Below are 26,974 nucleotides of genomic sequence, written 5' to 3'. Positions count from 1 at the left end.
GCACCACTTTGTGCTTCCAAAGTTGCGTCTTGTTTTTTTCGCAACGAACATGGCCAATCCACACCTTTATGCCTTAAAACTCAAGTTCCGGGTGGTTTCGCGCGATTCTGTTGCTGAAACGTACCCATCACGAAGTCGGGTGCCGGGGTGCATACAATGCACCACTTTGTGCTTCCAAAGTTGCGTCATGTTTTTCCGCAACGAACATGCCCAATCCACTCCTATAGGCCTAAAACCCATGTTCCGGGTGGTTTTGCGCGATTCCGTTTCCGAAAGGTACCCGTTGCGAAGTCGGGTGCCGAGGTGCATACAATGCACCACTTTGTGCTTCCAAAGTTGCGTCTTGGTTTTTCGCAACGAATATGCTCAATCCACTCCTTTAGGCCTAAAACTCATGTTCTAGGTGGTTTCGCGCGATTCCATTACCGAAAGGAACCCGTTGCGAAGTCGGGTGCCGGGGTGCACACAATGCACCACTTTGTGCTTCCAAAGTAGCTTCTTGTTTTTTCGCAACGAACTTCCCAATCCACTTCTTTAGTCCTAAAACTCATGATCCGGGTGGTTTCGCGCGATTCCGTTGCTGAAACATACCCGTCGCGAAGTCGGGTGCCGGGGTGCATACAATACACCACTTTGTGCTTCCAAAGTTGCGTCATGTTTTTTCGCAACGAACATGCCCAATCCACTCTTTAGGCCTAAAACTCATGTTTTGGGTGGTTTCGCGCGATTCCATGGCCAAAAGTTATCCATTGCAAAGTCGGGTGCCGGGGTGCATACAATGCACCACTTTGTGCTTCCAAAGTTGCGTCTTGTTTTTTCGAAACGAACATGCCCAATCCACTCCTTTAGGCCGAAAACTTATGTTCCGGGTGGTTTCGCGCGATTCTGTTGCCGAAAGGCATCCGTTGCGAAGTCGGGTGCCGGGGTGCATACAATGCACCACTTTGTGCTTCCCAAGTTGCATCATGTTTTTCCGCAACGAACATGCCCAATCCACTCCTTTAGGCTTAAAACCCATGTTCCGGGTGGTTTTGCGCGATTCCGTGGCTGAAAGTTACCCATTGCGAAGTCGGGTGCCGGGGTGCATACTGTGCACCACTTTGTGCTTCCAAGGTTGCGTCTTGTTTTTTCGCAATGGACATGCCCAATCCACTCCTTTAGGCCTAAAACTCATGTTACGGGTGGTTTCACGCGATTCCATTGCCGAAAGGTACCCGTTGCGAAGTCGGGTGCCGGGGTGCATACAATGCACCACTTTGTGCTTCCGAAGTTGCGTCTTGTTTTTTCGCAACGAATATGCCCAATCCATTCCTTTAGGCCTAAAACTCATGTTCCGGGTGGTTTCGCGCAATTCCGTTCCCGAAAGGTACCCGTCAGGAAGTCGGGTGCCGGGCTGCATACAATGCACCACTTTGTGCTTCCAAAGTTGCGTCATGTTTTTTCGCAACGAACAAGCCCAATCCACTTCTTTAGGCCTAAAACTCATGTTCCGGGTGGTTTCGCGTGATTCCGTGGCCGACAGTTACCCGTTGTGAAGTCGGGTGCCGGGGGCATACAGTGCACCACTTTGTGCTTCCAAAGTCGTGTCTTGTTTTTTCGCAACGAACATGCCAAATCCACTCCTTTAAGCCAAAAACTCATGTTCTAGGTGGTTTCGCGCGATTCCGTTGCCGAAAGGTACCCGTTGCGAAGTCGGGTGCCGGGGTGCAGAGAATGCACCACTTTGTGCTTCCAAAGTTGCGTCTTGTTTTTTCGCGACAAACATGCCCAATCCACTCCTTTAGGTCTAAAACTCATGTTTCGGGTGGTTTCGCGCGATTCCGTTGCCGAAAGGAACCCGTTGCGAAGTTGGGTGCCGGGGTGCACACAATGCACCACTTTGTGCTTCCAAAGTAGCTTCTTGTTTTTTGGCAACGAACATGCCTAATCCACTTCTTTAGTCCTAAAACTCATGATCCGGGTGGTTTCGCGTAATTCCGTTGCTGAAACGTACCCGTCGCGAATTCGGGTGCCGGGGTGCATACAATACACCAGTTGTGCTTCCAAAGTTGCGTCATGTTTTTTCGCAACGAACATGCCCAATCCACTCTTTAGGCCTAAAACTCATGTTTTGGGTGGTTTCGCGCGATTCCATGGCCAAAAGTTATCCATTGCAAAGTCGGGTGCCGGGGTGCATACAGTGCACCACTTTGTGCTTCCAAAGTTGCGTCTTTTTTTTCGCAACGAACATGCCCAATCCACTCCTTTTGGCCTAAAACTCATGTTCTGGGTGGTTTCGCGCGATTCCGTAGCCAAAAGGTACCCGTTGTGAAGTCGGGTGCCGGGGTGCATACAATGCACCACTTTATGCTTCCAAAGTTGCGTCTTGTTTTTTCACAACGAACATGCCCAATCCATAACTTTTGTCCTAAAACTCATGTTCCGGGTGGTTTTGAATGATTCCGTTGCCGAAAGGTACCCGTTGCGAAGTCGGGTGCCGGGGTGCATACAATGCACCACTTTGTGCTTCCGATGTTGCGTCTTGTATTTTCGCAACGAACTTGCCCAATCCACTCCTTTAGGCCTAAAACTCATGTTCCGGGTGGTTTCGCGCGATTCCGCTGCCGAAAGGTACCCGTTGCGAAGTCGGGTGCCGGGGTGCAAACAATGCACCACTTTGTGATTCCGAAATTGCGTCTTGTTTTTTCGCAACGAACATGCCCAATCCACTCCTTTAGGCCTAAAATTCATGTTCCGGGTGGTTTCGCGCGATTCCGCTGCCGAAAGGTACCCGTTGCGAAGTCGGGTGCCGGGGTGCAAACAATGCACCACTTTGTGATTCCGAAGTTGCGTCTTGTTTTTTCGCAACGAACATGCCCAATCCACTCCTTTAGGCCTAAAACTCATGTTCCGGGTGGTTTCGCGCGATTCCGTTGCCGAAAGGTACCCATTGCGAAGTCAGGTGCCGGGGTGCGCAAAAGGCACCACTTTGTGCTTCCAAAGTTGCGTCTTGGTTTTTCGCAACGAACATGCCCAATCCACTCATTTAGGCCTAAAACTCATGTTCTAGATGGTTTCGCGCGATCCCATTGCCAAAAGGAACCCGTTGCGAAGTCGGGTGCCGGGGTGCACACAATGCACCACTTTGTGCTTCCAAAGTTGCATCTTGTTTTTTCGCAACGAACATGCCCAATCCACTCCTTTAGGCCTAAAACTCATGATCCGGGTGGTTTCGCGCGATTCCGTTGCTGAAACGTGCCCGTCGCGAAGTCGGGTGCCGGGGTGAGTACAATACACCACTTTGTGCTTCCAAAGTTGCGTCATGTTTTTTCGCAACGAACATGCCCAATCCACTCTTTAGGCCTAAAACTCATGTTTCGGGTGGTTTCGCGCGATTCCATGGCCAAAAGTTACCCATTACAAAGTCGGGTGCCGGGGTGCATACAGTGCACCACTTTGTGCTTCCAAAGTTGCGTCTTGTTTTTTCGCAAGGAACATGCCCAATCCACTCCTTTCGGCCTAAAACTCATGTTCTAGATGGTTTCGCGCGATTCCATTGCCAAAAGGAACCCGTTGCGAAGTCGGGTGCCGGGGTGCACACAATGCACCACTTTGTGCTTCCAAAGTTGCGTCTTGTTTTTTCGCAACAAACACGCGCAATCCACTCCTTTAGTCCTAAAACTCATGATCCGGGTGGTTTTGCGCAATTCCGTTGCCGAAAGGTACCCGTTGCGAAGTCGGGTGCCGGGGTGCATACAATGCACCACTTTGTGCTTCCGATGTTGCGTCTTGTTTTATCGCAACGAACATGCCCAATCCACTCCTTTAGGCCTAAAACTCATGTTCCGGGTGGTTTCGCACGATTCCGTTGCCGAAACGTACCCGTCGCGAAGTCGGGTGCCGGGGTGCATACAATGCACCACTTTGTGCTTCCAAAGTTGCGTCATATTTTTCCGCAACGAACATGCCCAATCCACTCCTTTAGGCCTAAAACTCATGTTCCCGGTGGTTTTGCATGATTCCGTTGCGAAAAGGTACCCGTTGCGAAGTCGGGTGCCGGGGTGCATACAATGCACCACTTTGTGCTTCCAAAGTTGCGTCTTGTTTTTTCGCAATGAACATGCCCAATCCACACCTTTTGGCCTAAAACTTATGTTCCGGGTGGTTTCGCGCGATTCCGTTGCCGAAAGGTACCCGTTGCGAAGTCAAGTGCCGGGGTGCACAAAAGGCACCACTTTGTGCTTCCAAAGTTGCGTCTTTGTTTTTCGCAACGAACATGCCCAATCCACTCCTTTAGGCCTAAAACTCATGTTCTAGGTGGTTTTGCTCGATTCCATTGCCGAAAGGAACCCATTGCTAAGTCGGGTGCCGGGGTGCACACAATGCACCACTTTGTGCTTGCAAAGTTGCTTCTTATTTTTTCGCAATGAACATGCCCAATCCACTTCTTTAGTCCTAAAACTCATGATCCGGGTGGTTTCTCGCGATTCCGTTGCTGAAACGTACCCATCGCGAAGTCGGGTGTCGGGGTGCATACAATACATCACTTTGTGCTTCCAAAGTTGCGTCATGTTTTTTCGCAACGAACACGCCCAATCCATTCTTTAGGCCTAAAACTCATGTTTCGGGTGGTTTCGCGCGATTCCATGGCCAAAAGTTACCCATTGCAAAGTCGGGTGTCGGGGTGCATACAGTGCACCACTTTGTGCTTCCAAAGTTGCGTCTTGTTTTTTCGCAAGGAACATGCCCAATCCACTCCTTTAGGCCTAAAACTCATGTTCCGGGAGGTTTCGCGCGATTCCGTTGTCGAAAGGTACCGTTGCGAAGTCGGGTGCCGGGGTGCATACAATGCACCACTTTGTGCTTCCAAAGTTGCGTCTTGTTTTTTCGCAACGAATATTCCCAATCCACTCCTTTGGGCCTAAAACTCATGTTTCGGGTGTTCCTGCATGATTCCGTTGCCGAAAGGTACCCGTTGCGAAGTCGGGTGCCGGGGTGCATACAATGCACCACTTTGTGCTTCCAAAGTTGCGTCTTGTTTTTTCGCAACGAACATGCCCAATCCACTCTTTTAGGCCTAAAACTCATGTTCCGGGTGGTTTCGCACGATTCCGTTGCCGAAACGTACTCGTCGCGAAGTCGGGTGCCCGGGTGCACAAAATGCACCACTTTGTGCTTCCAAAGTTGCGTCTTGGTTTTTTGTAACGAACATGCCCAATCCATTCCTTTAGGCCTAAAACTCATGTTCTAGATGGTTTCGCGCAATTCCATTGCCGAAAGGAACCCGTTGCGAAGTCGGGTGCCGGGGTGCACACAATGCACCACTTTGTGCTTCCAAAGTTGCGTCTTGTTTTTTCGCAACGAACATGCCCAATCCACTCCTTTAGGCCTAAAACTCATGATCTGGGTGGTTTCGCGCTATTCCGTTGCTGAAACGTACCCGTCGCGAAGTCGGGTGCTAGGGTGCATACAATCCACCACTTTGTGCTTCCAAAGTTGCGTCATGTTTTTTCGCAACGAACATGCCCAATCCACTCTTTAGGCCTAAAACTCATGTTTCGGGTGGTTTCACGTGATTTTGTGGCCAAAAGTTACCCATTGGAATGTCGGGTGCCGGGGTGCATACAGTGCACCACTTTGTGCTTCCAAAGTTGCGTCTTGTTTTTTTTTTGCAATGAACGTGCCCAATCCACTCCTTTAGGCCTAAAACTCATGTTCCGGGTGGTTTCGCGCGATTCCGTTGCCGAAAGGTACCCGTTGCAAAGTCGGGTGCCGGGGTGCATACAATACACCACTTTGTGCTTCCAAAGTTGCGTCTTGTTTTTCGCAACGAACATGCCCAATCCACTCCTTTAGGCCTTAAAACTCATGTTCCGGGTGGTGTCGCACGATTCCGTTGCCGAAACTTACCCGTCGCGAAGTTAGGTGCCGGGTGCACCACTTTGTGCTTCCTAAGTTGCGTCATGTTTTTCCACAACGAACATGCCCAATCCACTCCTTTAGCCCTAAAACTCATGTTCCGGGTGGTTTTGCGCGATTCCGTGGCTGAAAGTTACCCATTGCGAAGTCGGGTGCCGGGGTGCATACAGTGCACCAATTTGTGCTTCCAAAGTTGCGTCTTGTTTTTTCACAATGAACATGCCCAATCCACTCCTTTAGGCCTAAAACTCATGTTCCGTGTGGTTTCGCGCGATTCCGTTGCCGAAAGGTATCCGTTGCGAAGTAGTACTGTGGATTGCAGAGGTTTTTTACGGTGGTTGGATGGAACTCGGTATTATTTTGAGTTCGTCCTACAACTTTTGTTCCGTCCAATTGGTTCCTCTCTATTTATATCCATCACATCTTACTATTACTAATTGGAGGTTCAAAAGGATGCACGGTATACGAGAAGCGCTAGGAAAAAAGATAAATCCTAGAAATTCTCACAATAGTCAGAAACATCCGACCACTAATTAGCAGATTGAAATATTTATAGCTGTTAGATCTTTTTTCTAATTAATTACCCACATCTGCCATCATGAAAGGTCTCGAGTTCAACCCAACGAAAGCAAATTACTTATTTTTTTGGCAATTTTTTTCTATTTTCACCTCTGCCATTATGAAAGGTCTCGAGTTCAACTAACAACGAAAGCACATTCTAGCTTTTTTTAATAGTTTTTTTCGTTGTCAAATTTACTCTTAATTTCTTTGTTAGATTTTTCACATTTACAAATTTTCCCTCATAAATGATTCCATAAATTTTAAAATAAAGATGCTAGAAACATTTTCATAAAACGGATATTTCGTGCATAATTTTACTATTAGTAATTTGAGTCTTCTTTTGGAGTCACCACGTTAATCCTCACAAAATGCGCTAGAAAAAAGATTAAAACATACAATTTATTACAATAATAAGAAACATTTGATCATCAATCGGCAGATTGGAATCTTAATAGCAATTAGATCTGTTTTCTAAGTAATCACCCACCTCTGTCATTATGAAAAAATATTAAATAACCCCTAAAACTATATATTAATTATTGACTCTGTCATTACGTAAGAAAATATGAAATAACACACTAAAATTATATTTCGTACCTAATTGGTCGCATTTATTATCACGATGGATAATACCAAATAGCTCCTATAATTTATATCTAAATTGTTCACCTTAGTTATTATGATCGATATAGTATAATGAAAGTAACCCCTCAAATTTATATTAAAAATTACCTACTTCTGCAATTGTATCAAAGACTAACTAAATCAATCAAGCATACATATAAAGTAGCAAGATATGCTATTCTAAAAAACTAAGTATAAAATATATATGTTGTACTTTAAATCTGTTACACATGATATATCTAAAACTCTAGAACGTGTGAGAACACGGGTTGATAGACTAGTCAAGACTAATGAATGTCTTTCATTAATTCTAAGCACCATAAAATGGCTCGTAAAATACCTCAACTTTTTTCCCTTTTCTCAAATTTTCCATACTCTGACAATGCACATATGTGTTTGTTTTATGAGCTATTTTAAGGTGGCTGAAAAAGTACCACCCGATAACCAATAGAATCAATTAATTAAATTTATTTAATCAAAAATTAAACAAATATGGTACCGGTCCTATCTTTTTTTTACCGGGCCCATCTATTTGGTACCGTGTTACCTTTCCTTTGGTACCTCATATTTTCTAACCGTTGGATCTTCATCAATGAATTGTTCTTATTTGTTTTCAATCCCCATACAACTTGTATTGTTTTGTTATCTAAATCCATGCGATAGACTCAAGTTATCAATTACTCTATATAATCCTCCTTCCCTTTTCATTTATAGTTTTTCCTCTTTGCATTTGACATTTGTCTTGAGTCAAAACATTAGCTCCAGCTATATGTTTGACACGGAAATCAACATATACTCATCGCTTACTGCATTCTTTACACATGGCCTGCACAGAGCTATATGTTTGGCATGGAAACTGATATATACTCATTGCATTCTGCATTCATATGCATATGGTCTACATAGTGATACAAATAATGCAACATTAGTGGCAAGGTCTTAAAATTTGCTCATGCAGCAATACAACCGTGGTAAGCACGTTTGGTTCTGACTTTCGGCAATTTGAGTATGGCTACCCAAAGTCTCCGTTGAAAGGAATTAAGAACGAGACCTTACTGAGACTAGACTCGCTGCAAGTCAAGAAATTTATGCTAGGGAATCTGATCTGTGTCATTCATTGGGCCTCAGAACACATCGATATAACCGACTAGGTGACGCAGAGAGCTTAGCTATCTTTTGCAATTTGCAATGCACCATCCAGAGGAATTGACCCTGTAGGCTTTCTGAACGGAAAAGGCTCGTGAAGCTCCGCTCTGCTGCAGCCTGCAGTCTCTGCTTGTGGAAGAGCAAAGGGCACAACGATGGTACGTGGCTCGAAACTAGCTACTACAGAGTACGCCATGAATACATTGTGTATTTTTTGTCCTAGGGAGCTCTGCATAGAATGCTCTACGTACTTTCCTTGCAACAAGGAGAATTCTTATACACATATGATCTAATATTCTAATGGGCAGATATTTTTTTAGCTGACATCCACTTCATTAATAATCCAATCCAGCTAGTATCAAACATGTCTAGCAAATTAATTTTTAATTTACTTATAGCTCAAGATTAGTTTAGCTGAATCGAATAGGACGTTAGTACTTATTTGTCTGGGACAGCAGGATTATGGTTGATTGATAATACGTCATCATAATTTAATTTAAAATATGTCATGCCTACGACCTTGACATATATAACAATTGTATGGGGTTATATGTTCAAATAAATAGGTGATGTGTTGAAAAAACAGAGAGTTTGCACAATTGTATCCCCATCTTCCCGTGGCCCAAAGGTGGAGTGCCAAAAATGAAAAGACAAAGTAAACTTCAAATTTCTTCGGAGCGTTAAGTGAAAAGATAATGTGAGTAATTACAGAAAAAGGTGAATAGCCCCCACTGAAAGCTCACCGTTCTTTGCTCCCGAGCCGGACACTACCAATAATTTTTTTCGAAGCAACATCCGAACAAGAAAGATAATTACTGCTATTGGCTTAAGTTAGAAAAAAGAGTTATCCCTGCTTATTAGTAAAACCGGGCGCAGTCTATGTATGAGATATCAAGGAAAGTCTGCACAAGAGTCCAAGCAAGCAACATAAACAACCTCCTTATTAAAACACATGCCAAACGCAAACGACACAGCCCACAAGAAGTCATCGTTGCCAAGCCTGTCACTACTGTGACGAGTAGCTCCAACACCCCATGGTGGACATCAGCCAAAACTCACAAGAGCCACCGCCTACACATGAATACCACCGACACCCCCGATGAAGCAGTGGAACACGTGTTGTTTCGGAGGGGAGCGTGCGAGCATAGACTTGTGGGTGCTGGGAGGGGCCACGGGTCTTCGCCTTTGGCTTGATCTAGGGAGATCACCGGGTTGCCTGGCCGGTTAGTTTTGGAGATATCCACCTTGTAATCGGTGCACGGTGACCGCCCAACACCGCAATGTTTTCTTCTCTTGTTTTTTTTTAGATAATGGAAACAAGCGTTCCCGGCTTCATCTCCACAAGTGGAGAATCAGACCAACCTTATTACAACCCACACACCACAACTCCAACGGAAAGCGTCTTACACAAAGCACACAGACTTAGTTCACCACACAAGACTCAAAAGCAGGAACCACCGTTCATACGGTAACTCAAAACGCTAAACAAAAGGAATCCTGGCCGGGGCCGGCCAACCAAACGAATTGAAGATTTGCAGAGCCGCAACCTCAAGATTATGTGCGCCCTGCGTCAGCCACTGAATCTGAACTTCATTTCGCTGCAATTTGGCCCAAAGACGAAGCTAGAATGTTCCCCTGAAGAGTACCTGCAAAATTTTTTTAGGTTGCTTCCTGTCAAAAACTGAATCATTCCTCTGCAGCCAAATGGCCCAAATCAAAGCTGCAGCTCCTGTCAGAAGAAATGGCTTAAATTCCCTGCCCCCCTGGCTAGACCACTGGTTCAGAAGGTGTGATGTATTAATACAAAGGTGCTTAATACAAAGGTGCGTAGCCCTCATGCGTATTCGCCAGAGAAAAGACACAGCCGAAGAACAAACACAATATGTCATCATTGCTGAGCTTTGGTGTCATCCTCACAAAGAATTAGCTCCGACTCCACCATCGCGGACTACCCAAGACTATCACTGTGTTCGGCAGGCTGGAGCTGGAGGCTGGAGCTGGAATGGTGTGAGAGAAAAATACTGTTGGGCTGGCTGGAGCTGGAGCTGGTGGCTGGAGTGGTGTGAGAGGAAAATACTGTTGGGCTGGAGCAGGAGCTAGCTGCCGAACGGAGTGTATGTCGATACACCAAGGTGGAAGCCGTGAGCCCAATGAGACATGGCCTCGCCGAAGAACCCCAAGCCTGTAGACAAGCTACAAATACCCCACCACCCCACGTGGATCAACAACTAGCAAACTGTTAGAGAACAAGCGTTGCAGAAGTGTACTTTTGGATCTATCCGAGACGAACATACACGATCACAGACGACTCCGAAGGCACGATGTTTGGTAACGAGGTTCGGCCGAAGCCTACATCCCCGGGACATGACTATGGGCGCTCCTCCCCATATCGATAGCTATGCCGGCACCCGGGCACACCGCGGCAACGCCGCACGCCCACGCCCACGCCCACACCATCTAGTTGTCTTGGTTACAACAGCAGCCCTCCCCTCATATTTATGAGGAGGTCTGGGTTTAAGAGTTTGACTAGAACTCTACCCCATACTACTAATACAACTCAAAGTTCAGTCGTAACCTAACCGTACATATATTCGACACATATTCTAACAAACTCTACCTTGGCGAATATTCCCGCCATCTTGAATTTGTCTTCCATGCGCGAACCTCCGTGCACCAACTTGAGTCGTCTCCTTTTGCTGCTTGCATCAAACAGCCCACGAGCCTATGCGAGACCCGTCACCTTCAGAACACACTGCTTCCACAATTTCGTCCCTCATGACTCCACCTTCAATGGTGTACCTTGCAGCTTCTCCCGGTGTAACCTTCTCTTCTCCTATCAACACAGTCGTGCCGCTCTTCATGATCCCCATGGTTATTCCATCTGACTCACCTCAGAACATTAACCATCATCATCCGACCCACCAAGTAAAATTAGATTCTCCCCAAGCTCCACCTCATGCTTCACAACTCGAAGTATCCGCTCAACTCCGTCCTGTATCTTGATCTTGACATCGCCTACTCAAAACATGATAGATCATGTTACCCGAATAGTCTGAACCAAAATCACCAGTCATGTCCGAAGTGAACAACTCCTCTTTCCGTGTCGCACGAAAAATAACTTGCTGAATCCAACATCCCTGCTTAAACTGACTGTTTCCCGATACTAAGAGAACACCACCGCTGCTGCCCGATTCAACCTTTAGAAATTGCCGCAGTCATCGACTTCAACTGTCGACCCCGTACCAGTCAAACTGCCTGTTGCCACAGCTCAACTGCCGGAAAAAACCGTGTCTCCAGCCCACTTGCGACCTCGTCTGGACGCCTCCCCTGCAGCACACACGACACAATAGTACTCGCTACCAGTACTATACTCCAGCGTATGTCACCGCACCATCGCATCCCTCGCATGCCCTGTTGACCATCCCATCGCTTGCACACGATAAAGTCAACCCGCTTGATCGTCGCCCATCGTTCACCACAACTGTCACAAGTTGTATCTCGAACTGATGATTGCTGGAAATCACGCTCGAACGCCGCCTTCCTTCAGGACCCCGCTGTCCCGAACATCGCGTTCCTCCAAGTCGCAGATCTGATTCCCTCTAGGCTCCAGGGTCATCTCTCCTGCTTTGACTTGATCTTCCTTTAGCTTGATTACCCTGGTTTTACTCCCAACGCATGTCTCAAAACCACCACAATAGAAACAAACTCCGTGGCGGACTCGCTGCCTCTGATTCCAAGTCGACGCACCCACGGCCTGTACGCGTAGAAAGAAAAATGAGCATATGCCCTGCTCCTCCGTTTCTCTCTACACATGTCCACAGGAGCACCTGCGCTTCCGTGCTAGCCCCCCGCGCCCGGTCCTGTACGGTCTCCTGCTGCCAGGTGCCTCCGGCTCCGGCGAGCGCCGCACCGCGCCAGGACTCCGCCTGCACTCCGAGCCAGAAGCCGCCCGTGCCTTGCAGCCTCCGTTTCTGACAGCATCACGCCCGGCTTGCCGCTCCCTCCGGTCTCCCGTGCGCAGCAGCCCCTCGCGACAGCGCCGTGTCCAACCGTGCTCCAGCACCCGGCGCACCTGGCGGGCCCCACCTAGCTAGGCTGGCGCTCGAGCGCCCACGTCCTGACCCTGCCCCTGCGCCATCTATCCGCCGGAGAACTCCACGCCTGGAGCCACCTCTGGCCCGCGACCGCACCTTGTTTCTGTTCCTCCGCTGGCAAAACCAATCCCGTAATCCTCCGCCAAACTTCACGTAGATCTCATACGTGAATCCATGTTACACTCTGGCCTGACATCCATATCACAACCCTACTCAACGTGTTGTGATGTCTACCCCTGTGTAACATCCGGTCGCATTGCTGCTCCCGACTGCTCCGATCCGCAACCGATCGCGAGCTCCGAGATCGTCGCCTATAAGGATCTCGCCGGCTACCTGCGTTGGCCCAATGATCATGTCTACGTCTGATCCATCCTCGTCAACTATAGCCCATCGAACGGTTCAAGCCACCCGCCTGATAGCCATCCACCGATCGAAACGTCGATCGCCGCCATGCTCCACCTTGTACCAAATTAAGTAGTCTTCCTGGCGCCTGTCGAGCATGATCCTTGTGCTTCCGCCGTGATCACCCGCATCAATCTCCAAGATCCAATCCAACCTGGCTCTGGTACCACTTGTTAGAGAACAAGCGTTGCGGAAGCGTACTTTTGGATCTAGCTGAGACGAACATGCACGATCACAGACGACTCTGGAGGCACGATGTTTGGTAACGAGGTTCGACCGAAGCCTACATCCCCGGGGCATGACTATGGGCGCTCCTCCCCATCGATAGCTATGCCGGCACCCGGGCACACCGCGGCAACGCCACACGCCCACGCCAAGCCATCTAGTCGTCTTGGTTACAGACGCAGCCCTCCCCTCATATTTATGAGGAGGTCCGGGTTACAGAGTTTGACTAGGACTCTAACCTATACTGCTAATACAACTCAAAATCCAGTCGTAGCCTAACCGTACACATATTCGACACATATTCTAACACAAACAATACCTCCTAGGAGACGCCTTCAAGAAGTAACAATGCCGAGCGCCACCTTAAGCCGGCTAGGGAGAACCAAGGCGAAAAAAGCTTCGTTAAGAAAATCCAACATGATGAGAGAAAGTACCTCCATGACCCTTCCATGAAAGAGAACGGCAGCTGCAGCCTGAGGGCATCGTCTTCATCTTCTCTGACCGAATCCACCCAAGGCTTTCCATCGGACAAATCTCCCACTCCACGTAGAAGAGGCCAGATGCCCTTCAGCATTCGCTGGCCCTGCAAGCACGAAGCATATGCACACGGACCAGCAGCTTAGAGAATGCTTCTGCTATTTTTGGGACGAGGATAGGCCACGACCAGGTCGTAGGTTCCCAAGCGCGGGACCCCACCGCCGCCTACTCCCACCCCGCCCGCAGCCGGCGGCCTCCGCCGCCTCGCCGCTCCGCCCTGCAGCCCACCCACCCCTCTCCGACTCCACCCTCTCCCCTAGTTTCCGTGGCCACGCCCCCCCCAACCTCTCCCGGCTCTAGCGGCCTCCACCGCCTAGATCCAGCAGTGTCCCCTCCACCTCCGCTCCACCTCCCGCCACCCGCCTCCAGGGTCCAGCGCCGCTAACCCCGACGACCGTGCTACCTTGATGGCCGCTAATTCTGCTCCCCTGCCGCCTCCGCTCCACCTCCCGCCACCCGCCTCCACCGTCGCTAACCTCGACGGCCGCGCGACCTTGATGGCCGCTAATTCTGCTCCCCCGCCACCTCCGCCGCCCCACTCCGGCAGCATCCTCGCCGCCTCCGCTCCACCTCCCACCACCCGCCTCCACCACCGGCTAGCCGCCACCCCTGGGCCCCACCCCTAGGTCCGTCGGACAAGCTGGAACCCCCGACAACCCCAAACCCTAACATCACCGGCGGCACAGCGGATAGCGCACGTCAATGGAGGCGACGGCGAGCGAGGCAATTGGGCTGGGCCACGCGGGGTCACGCGGAAAGCGCGAGCGCGACCTAGTTGCGGCTTAAGGTTTGTATATTTTTGTTGGGTAAAGTACTAAAGTGGACGATGAAAATTGGGCCATGTCGATGGTTGGAATTTTCGCCAACCCACTACTGATGTGGTGCCACGTGATGACAAAAGGCGCGGCTTGTTATCAACGGTGAAAATAGCAATTGGCCGTTTAGGCCATTCGCAGTGCACATCACAATTCAATATAAAAAAATGTCGCATAGGATGTAAAGTACGATACTCTAAGAAACACCGTCTATAATACATATTATCATACTTATATAGTTAAAATGACAAGGTTATGTCTTAGATCTAGGACATTAGATTTTGTGACACTGCCTAATATATCTATCATACCGACACAGTTCTTGCTCAAGATACTACTTTCTCCTCCCTCCTATTAAATGATGTGTCATGCCAGAAAAAAAAACCTATGTGGCATCTTATTAATTAAGTAAAGTGGCCAACGCAAATAGCATCTTTGTTTGGTAGGAAAAAAGTTAGGTTTTCTTTTTCTAAACCGATTATATGTTTATGTGATCCCTGAATTGGACTTCTGTGTAGAGTCTTGATAGGATGGGATCGTTCCTCTATTTATTCCATAGATATATTTATTTCTTTTTTCTTAGTAGCAAAAATTCTTATTCGCTATATGTGGTACAATATATTTGGATATTTGTAGACCTTTGGATAATCATAACAATCAATGGTGTAGATCATTCTTATTTTTAGTTATATTTGATATTTGATTTAATACAGATAGTTAGATATTCGTAAAATCCGACGGTAAGGACTTTTCTCTCTCTTTTTTCAATTAACGTGGTTATTTCTATGTCCTATTGGTGAACGTGATGGCCGGGACTAGCCTTAGTTAGTTTACTTTTATCGTGTTCCCACTGCTTTGGAATCGAGATTATTAATTTTCATTTAAATATGCTTTGGTAAATTATTGGTAGTTGAAGAGTGACCTGACCAACAGTACCATTTGTTTATGAATATATCTATATTGGCACTCTACTTAATATCAATGCATCTTGTCCTGTCTTTTATACAGGTGGGTCATTATCGGCGCATGGGGAACATGGAGAAGCATTTGGGAATCATCAATAATGCTACAACAGCTACAAGCCTCTTGCATGAGCCGAGAGATGTGTGGGATAGCCCAAGGGGGACGGTGGTCCGTATCGAGGCATTGGTGGTGGTGACAGCTATTATCATCTTGGTTGATGCTGTCATGGGATCACGTCGCCGCTGGTCCAACGCCTGGGTAGTCCAAAAGGGTTTCTTGGCTACCCATGCATTATCTCTGTCACTTGGGCCCTACATCATTGGCCTAATGCAGTCTTCGTATGTGAGGAGCGAGATGTATCCCATATGGGCTGTGTCATTGTACGCTCTCTTTGGTTGTGTTAATCCAGTCACCACCTACAGTGGCCTTGAGTACAAAGGCTTGCTCTCGAAGATGGTGTACCAGATATGCTTCCACTGTGGATATGTCCTGTTGATGGCTATGTCGACAATGTCTAGTGATGTTGGTAGGACGGCCATCGGCATGCTATCTGCCATCACTTTGATCAAGGGCTTCCATACTTCACTAGCACTTGTGCAGCAGAAAAGAATGCGAGACCTAGTGGGGAAAGCTCGCACTAGTAATCCTGAGTGCATTCTTTTTGAAGAAGATCATGAGGAATGTGAGTACTCTATCATGTCTGTGATGAGTGAATTGTCAACCGTGCGGTGTGATCGTGCGCTTGGTCTTTGGATTGCAGGTATACGGGCGTCGAGTGTCGACGGAGAGTTGCCGTGGAGGAGCTCGGGCCGGGCGGCAGCTGTGGCGTCCACTCCTGGATCGAAGGCGCAAGCGGCGACGGAAGGCGGGTTTCTTGGTTTGCGCCACAAAACCAAGGAGGCGGACGGCGGTCGAAGACGCCAAGTCGTGGAGGCACGGGCGTCGGTCTCGGGACTGACGGAGGCAACGGGCGTCGACGACGTCTAGGGCCTCTCTGCGGGTGAGGAGGTGACGGGCGTCAGGCGGCGTCTAGGGCCGTCAGAAGGCCGAGGCGGGAACGGCATCTAGGGCCACGGCGTGGAGGCGGGAATCTTCCCGCGTGTGAAGTTTTGTCGGTTTTCACAAAACCGGCCAACTACCCGGGTTTCGCGGACCCCCCCCCAAAACCGCAAACCGGATCTTCACCGACATGGCGGCATCGCGGAGAAGGCTTCGAGTCGAAGAAAGAAACTCCGTCGTCGGATGGGATCGTGTACATAATTCCAGTTTTGCCCCTACGGGCGTTTTAGTCTCTAGTCTTAGTCTAGGGGTATTTTGGACCCTGCGTGGCCACCACAAATACCCCCCTCTCTCCTCTCTTCTCCCCTGCGCCTGGAACAGAAGACACACCAGCCAGCGCCACCCACTCTCTCCCTCCCGTGGTTCTCTCCTTCTCTTCTTCCTCCCTTCTCCTCTCTAGGACTTTAGGGATGGATTTTTGAAGTGTATGTACAGAGATTGATCGGGAAAGGAGGCCCAATCCTCCTTGTGACCTCCGGGGTTTTGAATTCAACTCAATCTCGTAAGTTTTGTGCCTCGTTTTGGATGAATTCGATTTTCGCTTGTCGATTCTTGTACACGAGGTGAGGAGTTGATTCTTGATGTTTTCGTGACTCCTTGAGGTGCTCCTAATCCTTATAGACCTGTGCTAAAACCCTCGGATTCACGAGCACCTTCGAATTGACATTTTTGAATTCTTGAGAAAACCCCAATCTCGCCTTGGATTTCGTCGATTTCTCGCAATCCATGGAGTAATTCGTCGATTCCTTCCGTGGACGTGTTCACAAGTCCGTTGTGATCATGCCTACGAATTTTGGTGAGATTTGGACTTGTTTTGATTGGTCAATCATCGAGCTTTTCTAAGATCGCGCACTGAAAATCCTCTCTGGACTCTATTTTTCATAGCACCGGTTGAACCGATGCTTTGAAGATTTATGCATCGGATCAACCGGTGAGTGTTTCTCTCAGAGGTTAGGGTTTTCTGTTGTTCTTCAGTTGCACCGGTGTTTTGGCCTTAACTATCATCGGTTCATCCGGTGTTGCTGTTAGAGTTTTGGTGTTGGATCGTTTAACCGGCGTATACATTTTTGTTAACGTCGGTTCATCCGGTGCTCGGTTGAATTCCTTTTGCTTCTCCTCTGTACAACTGCACCGGTGCTTTGATTTCGCCTGCGTCAGTTTAACCGGTGTAGTCAAAGTCCATTTTGAAACTCCTCTGGACAACTGCACCGGCGTTCGTTTTGATTTTATCGGTTTAACTGGTGTTTCATCGTCGGTTGAACCGACGTCGTTCAAGACACGTCATCGGTTCAACCGGTGCTCGCGGTTTCTTTGCTGCAGGCTCTGTTCATCGGTTGAACCGACGCCTTTCAAAGTAAAGCGTCGGATCAACCGGTGAAGCATACCTTGCTGGTTCTTGCCCTGCTTCTTCGCTGTTTGCTTCCGCATCAATTCTTCTTGGTTCCTAAAGCTTTCTTGTGTTGGTTTAGCTTCTCCATAGCTACTCCACGTTGTGCTTAGGAACTAGGGTTGGGTGTGCACATTGGGACAAAGCCGAAGTTTCTGTTTGCGAGAATTTTGAATTGGCTCCCATTCACCCCCCTCTGGTCGCCCTTTCGGTCCCTCAATCGGTATCAGAGCTCGGTTGAGGTTTTCAATACCTTAACCAGTTCGAAAATCACTTGGCGACCATGGCGAGTCTTGGTAAGATCCCCGTGTTTACCGGCGAGGACTATGCTTATTGGAAGATCCGCATGCGAGCCTTCTTGCAAAGCATGGGAGCCGGGATTTGGGAGATTACCATGAACCAGACTTACGTGGTGCTTGCCGTTCGGACCTCTCCACTTCAGGAGTCCGAGCACGAGGCTAACGCTAAGGCTATCAATGCCTTGTTCACTGGCGTTGATCGTGCGGAGTTCTCACGCGTCCAGGATTTTCAAGAAGCCCACAAAGTTTGGACGTGCCTTGAGAACTACCACGAGGGCACACCTCAGGTCAAGGCCAGGCTGTTCGAGACTCACCGGCGTGAATATGAGAATTTCACACAGGGGCCGGGTGAGAGCGTTGGCGACATGTTCAGTCGGTTTCAATCGATTATGAACAAAGTCAATGCGAACAGATCTATTGATGCCCTTGAGTACACAGAGCATGAGAAGGCCCTCAAGTTGCTCTACGCACTTGACCGCTCTGTGTGGGATCTCAAGGTGAACACGATCATTGAGTCTGCAGGCTATGAGACTCTGACTGTGAATGAGCTATTCAGCAAGCTCAAGGCCACCGAGGTGGATAACCAGACACGAGCCAAGCTCAATGGTGCCCCTCCTTCCAAGAGCATCGCTCTTGTGACTATCCCAGGTGGATCGAGCTCTAACACTAACTCTGGTCTTGGCTTCTCTCTTGCCTCTTTGCCTTCTGTTACAGATGAGCAGCTGGAGACGCTGGGCGACGACGACTTGTGGCTCCTCATCAACAAGTTCCAGCGTGTCTACCACAACAGGCAGAGGAAGAAGAACCCCGGGTGCTACCACTGCGGCGATCCGAACCACTTCATCGCCGATTGCCCCAAGAAGTCCGGCGGTGGCCAGAACAACAACCTCGACTACTACCACCACCGCGACTGCGACGAGGGAGGCTCCAACAAGGAGCGTCAGCGCCACAAGCACCGCAGTCGTGACCGGGGAGGACGCTTCGACAAGGAGTCGCTCAAGAAGCGCTTCCAGTACAAGGCCAAGAAGCGGGAGAAGGCCTTCTTGGTGCAGCTCAGCAACCTCGACAAGAGCTCCGACACCGATCGCTCTTCTTCACCGACTTCCGACGACGATGACAAGAAGAAGAAGAAGCGGGACAAGGAAGCCACCGGCTTTATCGGCCTTTGCTTGGCGGCCGGTCGGCGTAAGAGCTTCTGCACCATGGCGGGTGAGGCCAATGGTGCTCGTGCATCTTCAGGTGGACATGCTACACCGATGCACGATGACTCTTCTCCTGGATTCGAGAGTCATTCAGAAGTAAACTCCACTATTGACTTGCTTGATACTGTGGTTAGGGAGTTGTACGCCGCTCTCGACAACCAGAAGAGGCTGCTTAAGGAAGCAGCTAGAGAGCGTAGAAAGCTTAGGGCTGAGCTGGCATGTGCTAGAGAGAAATCTGGTGAGGATGAGTGCGCTGGCTGCATATCTCACATGAACGATCTTGTTGCTCTCCATGCCAAGCAAGATGAGAACGTCGCGAGCTTAGATGTTGCTAAGACTTCGCTTTCTGACATGTCTCACGAGCTAGCCAAGGCCAAGCATGAGCTTGAACTTGTCAAGGACGCTCCCATTATTAGCGATGTGCTTGAATGTGATGAGTGTCCTATCTTTAAGTCTGATCTAGCTTCTTTGCAGTCGAAGTTTGCCACTGTTGTGTGTGAGCTAGAGGAGCTTAGATCTAGGCCTACTTTGCTTGGTGCTTGTAAACTTTATCCCACGCTTAGGTCGGAGCTAGACGAGAATAACGCCTTGATTAAGTCTTTGGGGAAATCTAAGGTCGTGGAGTCTAGCCCACCTATTGACTGCTCTGTTTGCCCTGGTTTGATTTCTGATCTTGATAGTCTTGCGGTAGAGAAAGCCAACTTGGAGAATGAGAATACCTATCTTAGGGCGATTCTTAGTTGGGTTTCTAGCAGCGAGCCGCAGTTGGGCATGATGATTAAGCAGTTCAAGCGTGGTGATGGTTTTGGGGTCGGTTACACCTACACGAAGTCAGACTTTGACAGGTTTTATGGTAAGATTGGCAAGGCTGCTGGAAACGCTGCTAGTACTAGCACGCAGCCTTCGCCTGTTGACCCCGTGGACGGTGTGCTGAAAGAACCACCTAAAGCACCTCCACAGAAGCAGGTTTGGGTTCCAAAGCCCAATGAGCTGAGGAATCTCCTCGACACGCTCCCTGCTGCCACAGCTCAGGTTGCCCAGAAAAAGAGGGCTGCTCCTCCCCGTCCGCAGGCTAGGCCTCCACCTCCCAAGCGTGAGGTGAGGTACCACTGCGAGTACTATGACAGAGAAGGTCACTTGGAGGAGTTTTGCTTCAGGAGGAAGTGGGTTGTGAGGCGTGAGCAGGAGAGACTGAACTCGGACATGTACTCTGCTCGGGTGCATGGTCCTCCTCGGCGTGGTGGCAGGCAAGATGCTAGGGCGCGCCGTGTAGGTGGAGGTCAGGGAGACGGTGGTGCTTACCGTGCTCCAGCGGGTGGTCGCTTTGTCGGTCGTGCTCCGGGTCATTTTCAGTACGGCTATGGACCACGAGACTGAGGTTTTGGAGGAGGTTTCGAGGCACCACGCTTTCCTCGCGGTGGTGTTCGTCAGTCACGCGGTAGACGGGACGGGGGATATGATTTGTCAGGTTTTGCTAATCCCTCTGTAGAGCAAATGGCTCGACACTGGTTTGCTTCTCACTTTGCTAACCCCAGTGTTGAGACATTTGCTCACCCTTTGTCTCACTACTGATGTGCAGGTTGGAGGCTTGGAGAACAGGTGGATCATGGACTCCGGTTGTGCACGCCATATGACCGGGAATGACAAATGGTTCTCCAGCCTCACCCCGATGCGCTCAAAGGAGTACATTGTGTTCGGGGATAATGGAAGAGGAAAGGTACGTGGACTTGGCGCTGTGCGTGTTTCTGATCGCTTTACCCTGAGGGAAGTTGCTTTGGTTTCGAACCTTGGGTTCAATTTGCTTTTTGTTTCGCAACTTCTCGATGAGGGGTTTGAGGTTCGCTTTAAGGAGGGATGTTCTCATGTTTTGGATTCCAGAGGAGATTTAGTTTGCCGGATTGTTCCTCGTGATCGAGTTTTCTTTGCTGACTTCTCTAGAACTCCTCTTGGCCCTTCTTGTTGCTTGATGGCTGGTCCTTCTTCTGATCTGTGGAAGTGGCATAGGAGACTTGGACATTTGAACTTCGATCTATTGTCTAGACTTAGCTCACTTGTCGTAATCCGAGGATTGCCCCATTTGAAGTTTGAGAAGGACCTTGTTTGCCATCCGTGTCGCCACGGGAAGATGGTAGCTGCTTCTCATCCGCGTGTCACTCAGGTGATGACCTCTCACCCTGGAGAATTATTACACATGGACACTGTCGGTCCTTCTCGGGTGATGTCTGTTGGAGGAAAGTGGTACGTTCTTGTGATCGTGGACGATTTTTCTCGCTATTCTTGGGTCTTTTCATGAGAACCAAGGATGAGGCTTTCGAGTTTGTTCGAGACTTGATCTTAAGGTTGAAAAACGAGTTACCTTAGGCCATGAGAGCGATCTGCAGTGACAATGGCACAGAATTCAGAAATACTCATTTTGATACCTTTTGCAGTGATCAAAGGCTCGAATACCAGTACTCTTCCCCCTACACTCCACAGCAGAATGGAGTTGTAGAATGGAAGAATCGGACGTTGGTTGAGATGGCGAGGACGATGCTCGATGAGCATAGGACTCCTCGCAAGTACTGGGCTAAGGCGGTGAACACCGCTTGTTACGTGTCCAACCGTATTTTCTTGCGTGCTTTCATGCACAAGACTTCTTATGAGTTGCGGTTTGGACGCCAGCCTCGTGTTGACCATCTCAGAGTTTTCGGTTGCCGGTGCTTTGTGCTGAAAGAAGGAAATCTTGACAAGTTTGAGTCTCGCTCGTCTGACGGTATTTTATATGTTATGCTTCTCACTCCAGAGCGTACCGTGTGCTTATTATTGATACTAACATCGTCAGAGAGATTTGTGAAGTCACTTTTGACGAGACTGCACTGTGCAATGCCTCTGTCTTTCAAGTTGCAGGGGATGATGAGCTCGGCACCCCCATCTTTGAAGATGAGGAGGAAGAAGCTGCGGAAGGTGATGCTGAGGCTACCACGCGTGCTGTGGACCCGGCAGGTTCCGCCACGAGCTCGGACGATGACGACGGCTCCGATCCAACTACGTCTACTTCCCGGGGGCTGATCGAGGAGGTGACTCAGGCTTCACCAGATGCACCTGAGGAGAGACCAGCTTTGGTTGAGGAGGAGGTGACTTAGACACGGGAAGCACCGCGACACATTCAGCATCGTCATCCACCTCAACAGATGCTAGGTGATCTCAACAAGCGAGTCACCAGGTCCAAGGTAACAAGTATCGCTGGCTTTGCTCATTCAGCGTTTGTTGCCTCTTTCGAGCCCAAAGATATTGGACACACTCTTTCTGATTCTAATTGGGTCAATGCCATGCATGAGGAACTTGAAAATTTTGAAAGAAACCAAGTTTGGGTTTTGGTCGAGCCTCCACCTGCTTGTAATCCCATCGGAACGAAGTGAGTTTTCAAAAACAAGCAGGGTGAGGATGGTTTGGTTGTTTGGAACAAGGCTCATCTTGTTGCCCAGGGGTTTTGCCAAAAAGAGGGTATTGATTTTGAGAAAACTTTTGCCCCAGTTGCTCGTTTGGAAGCCATTCGAATCTTTCTTGCATTTGCTGCTTCTAAGGGTTTTAAGGTTTTCCAAATGGACGTGAAATCTGCCTTCTTGAATGGTTTTATCGAAGAAGAAGTTTATGTGAAGCAACCCCCTGGTTTCGAAAATCCTAAGTTTCGAAACCGTGTTTACAAACTTCAGAAAGCACTTTATGGTTTGAAACAGGCCCCTAGAGCTTGGTATGATCGATTGAAAACTTTTTTGCTGGCTCAGGGTTTCAAAATGGGATGTGTTGATAAGACTTTGTTCCTCATGCGTTCTGGCACTGACCGGTGAGCCCCTTCCGCCCTGTCCACCACCTCTGCCCGACGGCCGCCACCCAAATTCGTCGTCCACACCGTCCCACCATGTAATTTCGGTGAGCACAAGCACCGCTCCACCGTCCCCCATCGTCCCAGCACCACACCGCCCCTTCTCTTGAACTCTACCAAGCCACCACCACGCGTGCATCACCCGCCGCCGGTAACCACACGCCCCGCCACCGTGGACACCCTACCCCTGGCCATCATCTCGGGAGCCCAACCCCGCCACCACAGTCGCCACCAGCCACTGATGCTCACGCCCGCGGTCCCGCCGCCGGGACTGGCCGGACAGCGGAGAGCCGTCGCCGCCCGCCACCGGCGGTCCAGCTTGAAGGCGGCCGGTTGAACCGGCTCGGCACGCCGTCCACTCCCCCCCCCCGACGCCATCTTGCGCCCCTACCACCACCAAGCGGGCCCCGCGTCAACGGCGCCCCACTGCCGTCACCGTCGCCCTGCCCAGACGCCATCACCCTCCCAGTCTCACCGACACGCGAGCTCTATCCCCGATGCTGTTTGGCCACTGTCGCCCACCGACCGGCGCGTGGGCCACGCGCCGCGCTCACAGGCCGCGTCGTGCTGGGCCGCGCGACCCCGCGCTGCCAGCCGAGCCGGGCCGCGCTCGCGTACGGGCCAAGCCGGGCCGAAAACCATCCACGGCCCAGGTTCCATTTCCCCTTGGGCTGAAGCCAAAGTTTACCAAGAAAGGTCCATTTCTACCCCTCCAAAAGTCTAAAAAGTCTATATCTACCCCTTGGCACAAACCACACCCCACAACTCAACCATTTGAACTCCGATTTGGGTGATTCTTTCGCCTAAATTCACCTAAAATCTCGCATAGTCCACTCAAGCCTTAGCCAAGCCTACCCCGACCACTTTTGCATTAAGGCCCTCCTATTTGCCACTAATCGCCGTCATGCGACCCCCACCTCGTCGGCAGACCCGATCTCGTAGTTCCCAAACCCGACCCCTACCATGGCATCTCTGTAACTGTTGTTACCGAGCCCGCCAACACGCTCAACGTCATCCGTCCGTCTTAGGACATCCCCCGCCATCTTTTGTTCCGGAGCTGAATCCACCAAACCCTGTCCCGCGACCCCCACACTATCCCCACCGTTATCCACACGCTAACCATCCCAATCACCGTCCATGGAACCCCGTTCCTAACCAATACTACGCCCCGCCATGGGAACCTTTGATCGTACCGACAATCCTGGAAGGCACACCCTTCGCCAGGATGATCGTGATGCTCGTGGCAAGCAACAGGCGCATGCAGCAGATGCTGTATGACCATGCTCGATGGATGGAACAACATCGCGCCCGACATCAGGAGATGGTACGCGGCCGATATGAGGAGATGCACCAACGTCTCCAAGTATTGGCGATCACGAGAGAGGACTCCGATGACTCACAGCACACCGACTAGGACGTTCGACGTTAGCACCGAGTAACCGCCTATCCAGGCAAGTCCACTGGAACCCGCTTGATGCATAAATTCCTATGTTTTGCAAAATACAACCCTTGGCCTGTAATCACATTAAAACCTGCATGTTTTGCTTGCTAAGGTGAACCAGCAAAATAAACACATATAGCCAACCCTAATCTTAGATGTAGCGCGCTTAGGTGGGAATCACTCATTAAACTATATTTCTCATGGTCTTGATGAGAAGTTGGAGGCGTGGTGATAAAACTTGGGGAAACATTGGGATGGGTTGTTTTGCGAAACAAAATGGGGAAGAACCCCGACAAACCGACTTGGTCGGGACGCGGCTTACCACCATACACAGCCATGAAAAAGGGCAGTGTGGGACGGGGAACTCACTACTCGCAGTTACCCCAAGGCCCGGGACTCGTGGAGAGTATCGGGGAGGTTGAGACTCGTGGAGTCGAGCATTGTGATTGTATGGCTGGTCCTACCTGAACCCTCCATAAGGACTTGATTGATTTTCATCTTGCCTAACTCTTTAGTACAACCACTCGCTTTGTGTGGGGTGCATTGGCCGAGTCTAAACCTGAATGAAAGGCCTAGCAGGACAGTCGTGCTGGCGCACAAGGGACTAGGGAAGGGGTGGGGGCCTGAAGTCACTGATAGGTGAGGGTGGACAGAAGATGCCCGAACCTCTAAAGCGCTGCTAGGGCCGGAAGTTTGGGTAAGGGCTTGGCGTGGAATTCGGGCTGCTATGACGATAGAAGTGCCGCTGAGTCCACCTTGTGGGAATTAGTACAACCTCTGCAGAGTAAAATCTATTCGAATAGTCCGAGTCCACTGGTATGGATGAGTTACGACTTGGTTCTTCAAATAGTTTTCATAAACTTATTAATGGATTGATATGGTGGTGATAATGAATGTTGTGGTTGATTGTGGATGAATTAGCCGTGTGGACTTGTATGTCCAGTGGCACCCCTATGATATGAAAACTCTATTTCTTAACTAAAAGCTTGCCAACTAAAAAGAACCTTGCATGTTTTATTGCAAAACCTACAGCTCCAGATATCCCTGGCATATAAAGATAGGTCATTACCCCAAAAAGGGGAAAAGTGGACTTGCGGAGTACTTGCGGCATACGCATGTACTCACCCTTGCTTTGTTGTTGTTTTTCAGAGGAAAGCCAGCAAAGATCGTGAGTGTAAGGGATATGGGCCTGCTTCCCAACCAGAAGGCGCGGTTAAAATAAAAGACTTCCGCTGTAATTTACGTTTTCCCCTGTCGCTGTACTCTGTATTACTCTGAAATAAATGTGTGGCTAGCCATTTGGTTAGCATTTGTATCACATTTGAGTCCTTAAGAGAACGGGGGCGTTTCATACTGGTAACCCGGTAATTGACGAAAAGCTTTCAACAGGCACATAGATGAACAACGCGCACCCATCTATCTATTATGGTCTAATAACATAATTAGAGCAACTACATAATCTAATCACCATGATTACAAGAACTAGCAACCTTAACTATACTATTAGTAAACTAGATCAAAGGATCATAGATCAAGAACACAAGATAAATAACACCCTTAATGACATGATCTAATAAGCATGTATCTAGACATAAAGTTAATTATAGCTAGAACAAACATAATTAGAGCAAGAAATTGATAATTAGACACGAACAATGCTTCATTGATTAATTGTATCAAGATTACAACCATGATCATACCTTCCCTTGATGATACAATTAGACCTCTAGAGCAAAGTAATTAGAAGGTCGCGTAGGGTCTCTAATTACTCCCGGGAACTAGAAAACCTCTAATCCTGGACTAGAATCTTGACCCTCTACTCTCTCTAGTTGTTGTCCCTCCTTCTCGTCGCCTTTGCGCCTTGATAATGAATTGGATGCCTCGACCCGAGGCCTATGGTAGCTATATATAGTCTGGAGAAGACGTGGCGGAAAAGGAATCGCGAACCGACGTCGGGGCCTGTGGGGTCGGCCGAGCTGGGGCTAGGGGTCGACCGACCCCCTCCCTTCCTTCGGGGACTCATTTCCATCTTCCGCGGGGACGTTGCTTGGTGCCAAAGAAATAATCGTGCGGGGGTTCTCGGACTCTTGGTGTTCTGGAATATTCGATATTCTCCGAGATTGCACGAAATCTTCTAGTCTTGACTTGATTTGGAAATTTCCTCCTCGGATATCTTCTAGTTCCTGGTAGCTCTTGGAATCTTCATGAGGCTTCTGATCTTGGAGAACCATGAGTGGCACAGAGGTAGGGGTGAGTCACACATGCCTCTCTTCGATCATCATCTTTATGAAAATGCCATCTTGAAGGTCTTCCATACTCGAGGTGGATCATGATGAAAATTGTGAAAAATTGCCCTAAAACCTGCAATAAATAGTAATAGAGTTTCTCCAAGACAATATCGCAAAATCCATAATAATCGGCGATAAATCGTTAGTAAAGGCATAGTTGTCGCATTAAAT

General features: G+C 49.2%; 1 long non-coding RNA gene across 1 annotated transcript; it reads right to left on the bottom strand.

Moving 5' to 3' along the window:
• Positions 1–9,600: 9,600 nt before the first annotated feature.
• Positions 9,601–13,635, bottom strand: LOC120701186. Its single transcript, XR_005685995.1, has 2 exons — positions 13,385–13,635; positions 9,601–9,875 (listed from the first exon to the last, which is right to left on the bottom strand). It is a non-coding gene; the product is annotated as an uncharacterized LOC120701186 (long non-coding RNA).
• Between the last annotated feature and the right edge of the window lie 13,339 nt (positions 13,636–26,974).

Source organism: Panicum virgatum, chromosome 3K, assembly GCF_016808335.1.
Source record: "Panicum virgatum strain AP13 chromosome 3K, P.virgatum_v5, whole genome shotgun sequence".
Lineage (NCBI taxonomy): Eukaryota > Viridiplantae > Streptophyta > Magnoliopsida > Poales > Poaceae > Panicum > Panicum virgatum.
This window is presented reverse-complemented; position numbering and strand designations above follow the sequence as displayed.